Below are 12105 nucleotides of genomic sequence, written 5' to 3' on the forward strand. Positions count from 1 at the left end.
AAGAATATACTTTTGCAATGCAACTGTACCTAAAATATGATCAAAAGAAAATACTATATTATATTACTTTCCAGTTAAAATAAAATGACTGAAAAGTTTATATCTATAATGAAAAGGAAAAATTGCACATTGAATTTTTCATAATTCTATATTTATCGCTTGTGTTTCTTTTCTTCTATATATTCCATACAATGAAATATAGATAGCCTGATAGAAATTCTGCATCACTTAAATTAACCTTTACAACCTTACATTGGTCTATCTTCTACAATTGATTTTCTTCTATCAGATGTTATAAAATAAGTGTTTACATGGTGTTAGAGCTGCATGTATTTTATTTGAGATTTTCAATACCTTAACATGTTTTTATGGAAGTTTGTAGCGCACCCTCCCTGACCAAACCATTACATAGGTATTATTTGCTTTTTATATATGATATTAAACCAAGTTCATTTGTCAAGATTTCATATTTCCTATATTTCTCATTATCAACTTTAGTTGAGTTATCAAGGCTAGTTATACTTATTTCAATCAACGTAATTATATTTTATTTGACATCTTAAAGGAAAATATCAGGTCACTATATACGATATATTCTATTTGCGTATATAAAAGGCGTTTTTGTCGTAAATTAAAATTTAGAAACTTTAGTAAATTATACACCAGTGAATAATTTATCAATTTATTCGATTTATGCATAAAAGACCTACTTGCACATAGTTCTAAGCTTTTAATGCAGCTAAATTTTTTTCTATTTTTATATTTACGCTGCAATATAGCTTATTAGCATTCAAAATATCCTTTTTTAAATTTCTTTTTGCTAAATTTATTGAAATGATATCAGTTTTAATTATCTGTCATATTTGGGGTTAATACAATAACGGCTCAGAAATTATTTTTAAGCTTTGTATTTAAGTTATATGAAATCATTTTATAAACTCCATCTTGAATCTATGTTAAAAAAATTTTATGCTATATTTTTTTGATATGCTGATAAACATGTGTTTATCGTTGATTACGCTCAAAAATCAATAAAAATATTTTTTATTTATTTATTAGCTAATTTTGATTTTGTTAAATATTACCTATTGAGACTAGTCAGATCATTAGAAATATTTAAAAACTCTTTTATACATATTATGACACCTTACACAGATAAATCCTCATCAACTGCTCTTCTTCTCTCAAATATGATGAGATCATATGTCTTGCAAAAATGTTTTAAGATTTATCCTTTTGTGTAAATTTAGATTCAAGGTGAGTGAGAAATAATAAATACTTTTCTGTGTTTAAAAAAATAATTAGAGGTTTAGAATTTAGACATAAATTTAGATTCAAGGTGAGTGGGAAATAATAAATACTTTTCTGTGTTTAAAAAAATAATTAGAGGTTTAGAATTTAGACATAAATTTAGATTCAAGGTGAGTGGGAAATAATAAATACTTTTCTGTGTTTAAAAAAATAATTGGAGGTTTAGAATTTAGACATAAATTTAATGCTGGAAATTAAAAAGATAATAATTAGAGGTATATAATTTTTTTATATTTTAGAAAAATAAAGGTTTAGAATTCTTTTTTAATTTTAGAGATAGAGTCAGATTTCAAATAAATACCATGGTAATTTTCCATAAGGATCAATCTTTCATATAAATATTTAAAATTACGCAGTAAGCTAACTTCAGATTTTAAAAACCTTTTCAGGTCAAATAAATGATTCTGTCTCTGAATAATTTTCAAAATATTTATACAATCGTTAATTTGCGCAATACATGCTTCAAAATCGAATAAATCAGTTTCAATTTTTTTTACTAGGTATTTATTGCGAAAAATTCTTGTAAACAATCCTTGTGATTTATTTTGAGTAGTTGCGATATTTGGTTCAAGCCAAGGCAAATTCTTTCCGTAATAAATATTTTGATCTAAACTTAACTTGTATTTATTGGTTTTTATCGAATATATATTTTCTTTTTTTTTATCACCTTCGAGAATAGTTTCTATATCATCTATAATTTTTTTAATTGAATTAGTTTCGTATTTTAAATAGGCTTTGATGTATTTTAGAACAGATTTTGTTTTTAATGCTGTTGAGATGTTCATGTTATCTTCAAGAAAGATTTCAGTAACATTAAAATATATGTATCGAACAGATTCCATTTCTGATATATTTTTAAATTGTGATATTTTTGGTAATATTTTATTTACGTCAATATTTGTATTATTTTTCCTTGCAATGTCCAATTCTGAACAGTTATATCGATATACATTTTCTATAAAAACAATAGAAAGTATATAAAGATATGTTGATATAGAAATTCTGATCAAAAACTTAGCTGATACGAAAATATTCTTTGGAATTAAGTTAATTAAAATTCTTGGCATCATGGTTTTAAAAATTAAATACAAAACACAACACTTAAGAATGTTTTTAAGAATTTCCAATAGCATTGAATTTATCTTATAAAATATTCCATTTCTAGATCCATAAAAAAAAGGAATCAGACCATCTTCACGTGTATATTTCATATATCGACTTTCTAGAACCATTCTATCAATCACAATTTTAGTAATATTTGAAATAAAAAGAATATTCAAGATAATGATGTTGGTTTTTATATTCCTCGCTTGAATATTGTACACAAAAGTCAATGTGAATAAAGTAACTGACATGAGTATTTTTGCATAGACTAAGTAATATTGGTAACCTTCTTTGTTTTTGTGTTGAAGTGTCATTCTAATAAATAGGTATACTGTTGCTGAAATAAATAATGGAAAAAGATGTAGTGTTAGTATATTTTTTAATAGCTTCGGTATCGTTGTAAGTGGATCCATTAACATGCCTCTTAATATGTTTATTAATAATATAATAACTAAAATACTCGGTAATGATAGTTTGCAAGCTCTTCTGTGCATGTGTTTGATTTCAAGTGTTTTCATGTCTTTCAGGGTGGGTTGTTTAATTTAAAATATAATTTGATCTACTTTATAGTGAATCATCAAAAAAGAACACATAAAATCTAGGATCAATATAATTATGATTTAAAATGAAGAAATGTATTTTAGTGAAATTTTTGCTCGTAATTTATGTTAAAAGCATTAAAATACAACAGATTAATTATAATCAAAGCAGGAAAGAATCATAAAAACCTTATATTCATATTTAACCACTGATCAATTAAAAAAATTTATTCAAATATTATGGTAACTGTCATTAATATATAAATGCAAGACAAAACTTATCCCATATGCTATAACATGGGACGGTGTGGTGACACGATATCATAGAAGGTACCTGAACAAACTAGATGTCACGAACCAGGTTGAGACATAAAATCAAACCTTGGGATTGAGAAAAACCCTTGAATTAATAGGTCTCGAAAGACGGTGGGGTATTGAAGAAGACTTTGGAGAAGAGAAGATTGTGAAAGTATAAATACGCTGTGCTTACAGAGAATCAAGCAAGCCGTGCCTGAGAACAAAAACTAAAATTACGACTATAAATATGGCTCATTAATAAAAAATAATACAAATCTTATGGTAATATTAAATAAATTTAAAACTATCAAAATTATATTTTTTTACGATAAATTTGTTTAAAAGATATTGAAATTTCAGTTTTATAGAACAAAACAAGAGAAACATTCAAATATTTAACTTTACTATATCAATTTTTGCAGTTAAAAAATTGTTATTCTAAAGTTAAAGCAATATAAAATAAACAATTTAAAAACTAATAAAATATGTATTAACATTAATTGAATCGCATATTATACAAATTTTAATGATATTTATAATAGATATACCTTTATTGTTTTTTTTAATAATATGACCGAAAATTTTTTTTTTAATTATAATTAGGGTAGCATATATTAAACCACAAAAACAAAATGGAGGTAGAATGCATATTTATTACCCAGTTTTTGTATCAATTAATTCCAAAAAATATGCTATCTAATCATAAAATACAAAAAAATATTACGATTTTAAAACTATAAATCTATAAATCATATATATAATATCTTCAAAAATGCATCTTATTATAGAAGATAAAATCTAATATTACAATATCGAAATTCATCCATAGACAAAATATCAGTTATTAAACCAATTTACATTCAAATAAAAACCAATCTAAAAAATCATAAAATTATTTTCCAACAAAATGTATATGTTACTTTGTAATTACTTACGCACAAAAAAATTAGCTTACATTTATGCAAAATTTAACTGAAAATGTCTCTGATTAAAACCCTGCATGGATACGTGATTTTCGAATTGTATTTCAAAATGATAATAGTTCATTTTTGTGCTATATAAATCCAATTATGTTCCAATATTTATTATATGCATGCCTTTATTGTCTGAATATTTTCTATAGCTTATGTATAAATACAATTCTGTGGCTAAATATTTTTTAAGCATTACATTGATAACATCTATAACCTCTACAAATTTTTTGATCATATAATTATCTATTTTTATTATTTTTTTGTATATTATTCTTGAATATACTTTTTTATTTATATGATTTGAGGTGATTTATGCACGAAACTATGTCTAGGATACAAAAAAAATAACAACCAAAAACATTTAAAAAAATCAAATTAGAAAATGAGTCAGTTCTTGGAAATTAATAATATATCACAAGCATTAAATCTATGATCTACTCACGGTTTCGCGCATAATAAGTAATTTTTTTTTAGAAAATGATCCGGAAAACATATAATATTTTAAAATAAGCCTATTTTTATAATTTTTTAAACAATTAAGCGTACTTATTTATTAATAAATGTTATAGATTATTTTAAAAAAGACATGATAGCTGCATTCAAGCGATATATTTTTTTCTTGAATACTTTATTATTGTAAAACACGTAATGGTAGTATGTTCATAATAATATTAATATTTAAAGACCCGTATTGGTGATATAATGTAAACGTAGACAATTCATAGTATACATAAATACTTATTTTAAATTTTATGTTTGCTTTCAAAAGAAAATAGAATTTGATGCTTTTGCATATATAATTAAAAAACAAAAAAAAGCGGAATTTATTACTAGCATAAAAGTATAATTTTATTTGTTTGACTTTCGATAGCAATTCCATTACATAATAATATTTCATCTTTATATAGTGTTACTAAATACTCTCTACTGCAATTTTTTTATTTTTTGGTAGCACATCATTATTGAATTTATAGATATTTTATTAATTTATAATATGTAACTATTATTTAGTATAAATATTGCGGCTTATAAAACACTTTTTATGCAATCTATTCTTTAACTATTGTTTTTTATATGCATTATTTTCGTGTGTATATTAAAAATTATGTATTTTTTCTTTCTTTTATCGTATCGTATAAACAACTGACTTTTTCATCTATAACTTAATATATTACATGTATTTTATCATTTAAATACAAAGTGCCTCCACCTACTAAGATCTCTAAATATAACTCGTACTCTTGTAAATCATTGTCTTCAGTTTCATTTAAACTTGTAAAGAGACTATGATTATTTTTTAAAATCTATTGTGCGTATTTTTTATCATATTGGAGCGCAAAATTCTTTTCTATATATGTTTTACACTCGATGGCTTTGTTTTCTACACTTTTAATTATACCTGGCAAAAATAAGAGATAATGTTTGATAAAAAGGAAACAACCAATTAGAAAGATTCCTGTTAAAGCCTTATCACCTATAAAACACCCAATTCTGTTACCCATAAGAAAATTTTCTAAAACAAAACTAACCGCATTTACATCAAAACCTAAACCAATTCATAGAAAAATCTTTAATTAATTTATATAAATTTTTTTACCAAAAGTGTCTTTCAGGAGTATTAATAAGTAAAAATCAATATATCTTATTACATATATATGGGTGAAACGTAAAATTCAGAAGCAGAGTATACAATTTTTAATCTTGCAAAACTCGTGCTGAATCCGTGAAAAATTTTGTGGTCAAAGATGAAACATGCACAAATATCCTTGAAAAATCAACAAGATATCTGACGATGAATTCGAATTTCACGTCAAAAAAATCTTCTATATCACAGGTTCAAAATTTCAATCGACAATACTATTTCGCTTTTTTCGTATGCCACGCTTCGGATATAAGAAACACCTAAAATATTATAAATTAAAATTCAAATGCTGCTTGTACTCCAGGAACTAAAAAGAATAGAGATGTAATTTTTGAAAAACAAAAATAATATCTAAGCGGTTGATAAAGGATTTGAAACCAAAAACGAGAAAAACTCTAAATGAACAAAATTAAGTAAGCTATCTCTTTTTGGAATTTAAAAGTATAAAAGAGTATACGTATGCAGAAGGCAATATAATATAATATACGATAGCTCGAACAAGCCAAACTTCGCTATTTGAAAGAAAAAGAATAATTTAATACTAATATTTGACGCTTAATTTCTTAAAATAAAATAAAAAAATATGAACATTTACTTCTACCAAAATGTTATAAGTATGTCCGATGTTGCAATCCTGCTACAAACCGCGCTACAGACCTCAAAAGACTCATAAAAAAACCATATAGACAACGATTATTTCGGAGAAAATAAAAAAAATTGAGCTGCTATAAAGTATAATAAAATGACATGAATAAAGGATTAACCTAACGCAGTGATTCTGTAAATAAGAAAAATATAATTTATAAAAATATAATGCATAAAAGAAAAATGTTATTAGACATAGATGATCATCTAAAAAAATTGTTGATTTTGTAAACGGAAGAATCAAAATATCAAAGAAAAAGATAGAGCTGTACAAAAAAAGATGTAACTGAACCAGATTGGGTTACTGCATTGAGCTTAAATGAAGAATTTTTTTACAGTGGGTTATCTGATTCAGAAAATACAATCTAAGCGTCAAACGATGAAATTACAGATTTTCGATGTAAATGTGGAGTCAAGGTGAGAAAATCACAAAAAAAATAATTGTAGAGATTAACTATGCTTATTCAAACTTGATAAATTAGGAAAAAATAAGCTCGTAATATAGATTGAATGTGATAACATTATGTAAAACATTGCCGAACTTTAAATCTACTGGTTCATTAAATTATTTCTTTCATTATTAAAAAGATGACAAATATGCATAAATTAACGTATCAATATATTTCATATTGATTTTGGTTTAATGTAAAAAAAATGGTTTTAATCTGTTACAACATATCTTATACCAAAAGAAGGTGTAAAAATAATAATTAAATTCAGACCTATCACATTTTGTACAATTCAGCATTTTTAACAGCAAAAAGCGGTATAAAAGCTCATTCAATATAAAATTTGGACTAAAAAAATATATTTGGATAATCAGTTAGATCAATAAGGCGCATCTTAGGTGCAAAATAAGCAAGCTATTATTTATATTGTGATAAATAAAGAGTAACATAACAATCTATACACAACGTGCAACAGAGTGAAAAAATATTATACTCAATAGAACACCATTATCTAAATGTATAACGTCTTTTATAAAAAAAATATTAAACGCAAATGGAGTATATCTTTGAATTTAACTGAATAAAAAATCATGCATAAAAAAATACAATGGAAAACATTTTAAGAAAACAGTCTTTACTTCTTTGTATTCGTTTTATATGTTGATCCTTTGTGCATAAACAAGATTTATGCTTCCCAGGGCGAAGTGTAATGAGTAATGAAAAGTCTTATATAACAAATCATCTACTGAATATAGATATGCTCAAATAAATAAGTAAAATTATAAAAATACTTATACTTATGACGAATGAAGAAATTACCCTGTTAATGCAGTAGGCCTTGAAATAAACAAAAATATGCCAACCACTAACCATAAATATGTGCAGTGTAGCAACATTTATCATTTTGTTAGCAACTTTGAAACTTCTTAAGTAAATATGAATAGAATATCTGGGCTTAAGTTAAAAAATTATGATGCAATTGCCTAAAAAATACTAAATCGAATAAGATAATTATGTAAGACAAACTGAATACTTTGAATATACAAAAAGCCATGTATATAAAAGCAAAATTTCTAATAGATTACCATATATTTGTATTTGAATAAACACCTTAAAATTATACAAAACATAAATATAAAACAAGAGATATTTAAAACGATTTTTTTTTCACCTCACGCCCAGTAATAAACAAAGATTTATTAAAGAGAAACGAGCTAGGACGTGTACTATGTAATTTTAAATTTTAAGCGTATCGATGATCTACCAGCTAAAAAAATTTCTTGATAAACTAAAAAACAGCTCACCGAGGAGGGCTGCAATAAAGGTAAAAAAAGATAACAAGACACATCTTTCACTGATTAAAGAATATCTTAAAAAAAATATCATGTTAAAATCACCACTCCGAGGCACTGGAGAAAGTAGCAAGAAAGTCTTTTGTGTAAAATAAATATAGAACCCCCACACAGAAATCTTTTTGAAGCCGAGAATAGTAATAGGTTGGTACTGTTGGCATAACAAGATCAATAAAATTAGACATTATTATACCAAGTGAAGAACGGAAAATGCTTCTATACAAGACAGAAATGTGCTTTTCGTAGAGAGGATAATATGACGACATTGTAACATAGCCAAGAAAACAATCAATTTTACTGCAACTGGGTGTAAAAAAATATTTAGGCATCTTTACACGCTAAGGAAAATTTCATCGTAAAATTTTTTTATTTTTCTCTTTTCAAGAAGATGCAACTAAAAGAAAATCAAAAGGATTAAAATTCACTCAGTACATGAGATCTGCGAAAGCAAAAATGCTGAAATAAAGTTTGATGCCGAAATAAAAAACTTACAAAATAAATTACCTAAAATATTTCCTATACAATATAAAAGAATATATGTTTACTTTTCTTGAAAAGGGTATTACTAGCTTGAAAACTCAACCGAAGAGAAGAACATACAAATAGGAAGTGAAAATATTATGCAAATAAACTCCATGAAATTGACAAATTTATAACAAGAATAATACCATATATAATGACGTGAGATGGTGTGTTAACAAAATTTTATATATCTAATATAGAGAATTAATCAATCCAAAACCTTGTATAAGCATTCATGCAAGCTCTCACAAATAGAAAGACACTTTAGATTGTCCCATAGTTTTTAAGAAGTGTAGTTAAGCCTGAAATATCAGGAGAGTGTATCAAAAGTGCATCAAGGAATTGTGCGATTTTATTAATTTGCTTACCCCATAATAATATATAAAATGTAAACTAAAAAATATCAGATAAATAATTAAATTTATTAAAAATTAAAACATGAAATTATCATCTATCTATTGATCGATAACATTTTTTTGTATAGTCCTTAGTGTTTGTATAAACTCTGCATTTTATCTATTCTTTTTTTTATCGGATAATTTCAATACGTTAAGAAAAATTAAAAGTTAACAACATAATAATACATTTTTTTTGTATAAGCTCATACTTGTACCCGGCAGTTATGTTTTTTATATTTATTTACGTTAAAAATGCGTCTTTGGGGGTAAAATAAATCAAATGAATATAAAATTAGAGTATGCAATAACATAATTATCATCTATAGAATTTCTTAATTATAAAAACCAAACATTATGGGGCAATAGTACAAAAAAAAAGTTATAATTGCTTAATATTACATATATGTTTTTTTTATATTTTTATAAATTTTCTAATGTAATTCATGATCTTAAATCTAAAATTTCGAATATTCCTTGTTTTTAGTATGGTCAATGTTTTTATATCACTTTATAAACTAAATTTTTTCTAAAAAATATTCACTTTGCTATTTTTTATTTTCTTTTTATGAATTATAGAAAGCGTAGTTGATCCAGTCACACTTAAAAGGTGGTGCTATAAAATATCAACAAACTCAATAGCTGTTTATATTAAGTTTATCGTACTAAAATTTTGAAGTCAGAAGAGCATCAATGGTATTATATTGATAAATATGGATCTTTTTTATGCATGGATACGATTATTTAATATGGAAATAAACCTTATATAAACAATATGTGTGTAATGGAATATTAAAAAATATTTTATATTCAATATTAAAGAAATTATTGGTACTTGTGGTTTTTTTATGGCTTAAATTGTATCCTAATCTATTATTACTTACAGGTTTTATTGGATAAGAAAAACTACGGAATGTGATAACTTATCTGAATAAAGAAAACCTGATGGTTTATCTAGATACTCTATTTTATTTTTTTTATGATTCAAAAGTATACATTATGTTTTTTCTTTAAAAATAGTTATTCGTATATATCAGATACAACCAAAAGAGGCTTCGCTTATATATTATAATTACGATATGATTTTGCACTTTTTTTATATCTTTTTTACATAGAAAATAATTAGTAATTTTCCAGTTTAATATTGGGTTTTCGCTTTATCTACCATATTTTAACAAAAAGTTACAAGGTCATTCTAAAAACAGATTAGCACGGTGTTCTTTCGAAACTATACAATCTCAATACGTATTTTTTTCTATATTTTATTTGTATTGGGAATCGATAATGATTTTTCTTTTTAGGAATCAAGAACACACTTTTAAATATTAATAGAACATAAATAATACACCTAGTCATCTAGATAATTTATAAATATACATAAAAAAATACTAATACTATGACCGAAATATAGGGTAAACAATTGGACTTACATGAAATTCCTTTTTTATCAATAAGTCTAAACAATAAGTATATATTCAATTCTAGCAATATTTTTTTTGTTGAATTTAATACAGTTTATTTATTTATACTAAAACTTTTGTAGGAAAATTAATAATAATTGTATTTGTTCTATCTACTAAGTTAAGTTTGTCGCTTGCAAAATAATGATATTATAATAAAATATACTATTTGCGAAGTTTACACACATCTTGCAAGTTGATTATATTTTTATGATATTCAGCTAGAAATAAAAAATAAATAGCTAGATAAAAATCATTAAGATAGCCAAAATAAAAAGTATATAAAACATACTATATATATACGTTATAAACTTATTTTTTTTATTTTTTACATATATATACAAATATATTATAAGATTTGCAAAAAAATATTATATTCTTTATATTTTTCATTGAGTATTTCTTATGTTTTATAATTTTTATTATGTACTTAATCAAAAGTATTATAGATAGTTTATGCACGCTTTTTCTATATTCTAAAGTGTACATCCCGTTATTTTTAGATCTTTTTAACAATTATAAAAAAAACAGATTCACTAACTGTTTTTTTATATACTCCTATTAATCTTCTTATAACCAATTTCACCGATGAGTCAAAATACTGCTTATCTAATTTAATTCTTACGTGTTTTCCTTTTTATTGCACATATAAATTTGTTGAACGAAGATAAGAACTGTTTACGCGAAGCTAGATGATATCAAGTGGGATAAGATTACATCTGATTTCCGTCGCTGGTTAATTATATCAAGATCACTCTACATCAATGCATATCTTATATGATCAATTAGGGCAATATTCTATGCATAAATGTGATTTTTTTTTCATTTTAAACAAAATTCTAGTCTTTTACTCGGCTTGACAGTCTTGGTTTGGTCTTATTGGTATTTATGTAACAACACTACCCATAAAACTATTATTAATTTATAGTAGATTAATTATAAACTATGAATATGAGTTTCGGTTACATCACATTCCATATAAGAAAACTTTTATAAAAAACTATACCGAACTATCGTATATTTTTATATATATATTATCAATTTATTGACGAACTGGTCATGACGTATTATCATAAAAAACAATAGTAAGTAACTCAAATTCAAAATCTGATCGAGATATCTATACAAACATTTGATAAAAAATAACATTGAAATAATAGATGTACAAAGAAGTAGAGGTCTTGAAGAAGACTTTCGAAGGAAGAATATAGCAGAAATTGTATACAGCAGTTTTCCTGGGTATACTACCGAGTTAATCTAATGTAAAAAGAATAATTATCTTCATAAATTAAGCTCTTTATAATAATCTGATGTTTTTTTGACTAATCGTGGATTTATAAAATACGTTGAGTAGTTTTAAAACATGTAATTTTTCATGTTAAATTGCATTAATATAAGAAAGTAAGACAGCTCTT

The sequence above is a fragment of the Rhyacophila brunnea genome, unplaced genomic scaffold, assembly GCF_057557595.1.
Source record: "Rhyacophila brunnea isolate RB1 unplaced genomic scaffold, BYU_Rbru_1.0 scaffold_125, whole genome shotgun sequence".
NCBI lineage: Eukaryota > Metazoa > Arthropoda > Insecta > Trichoptera > Rhyacophilidae > Rhyacophila > Rhyacophila brunnea.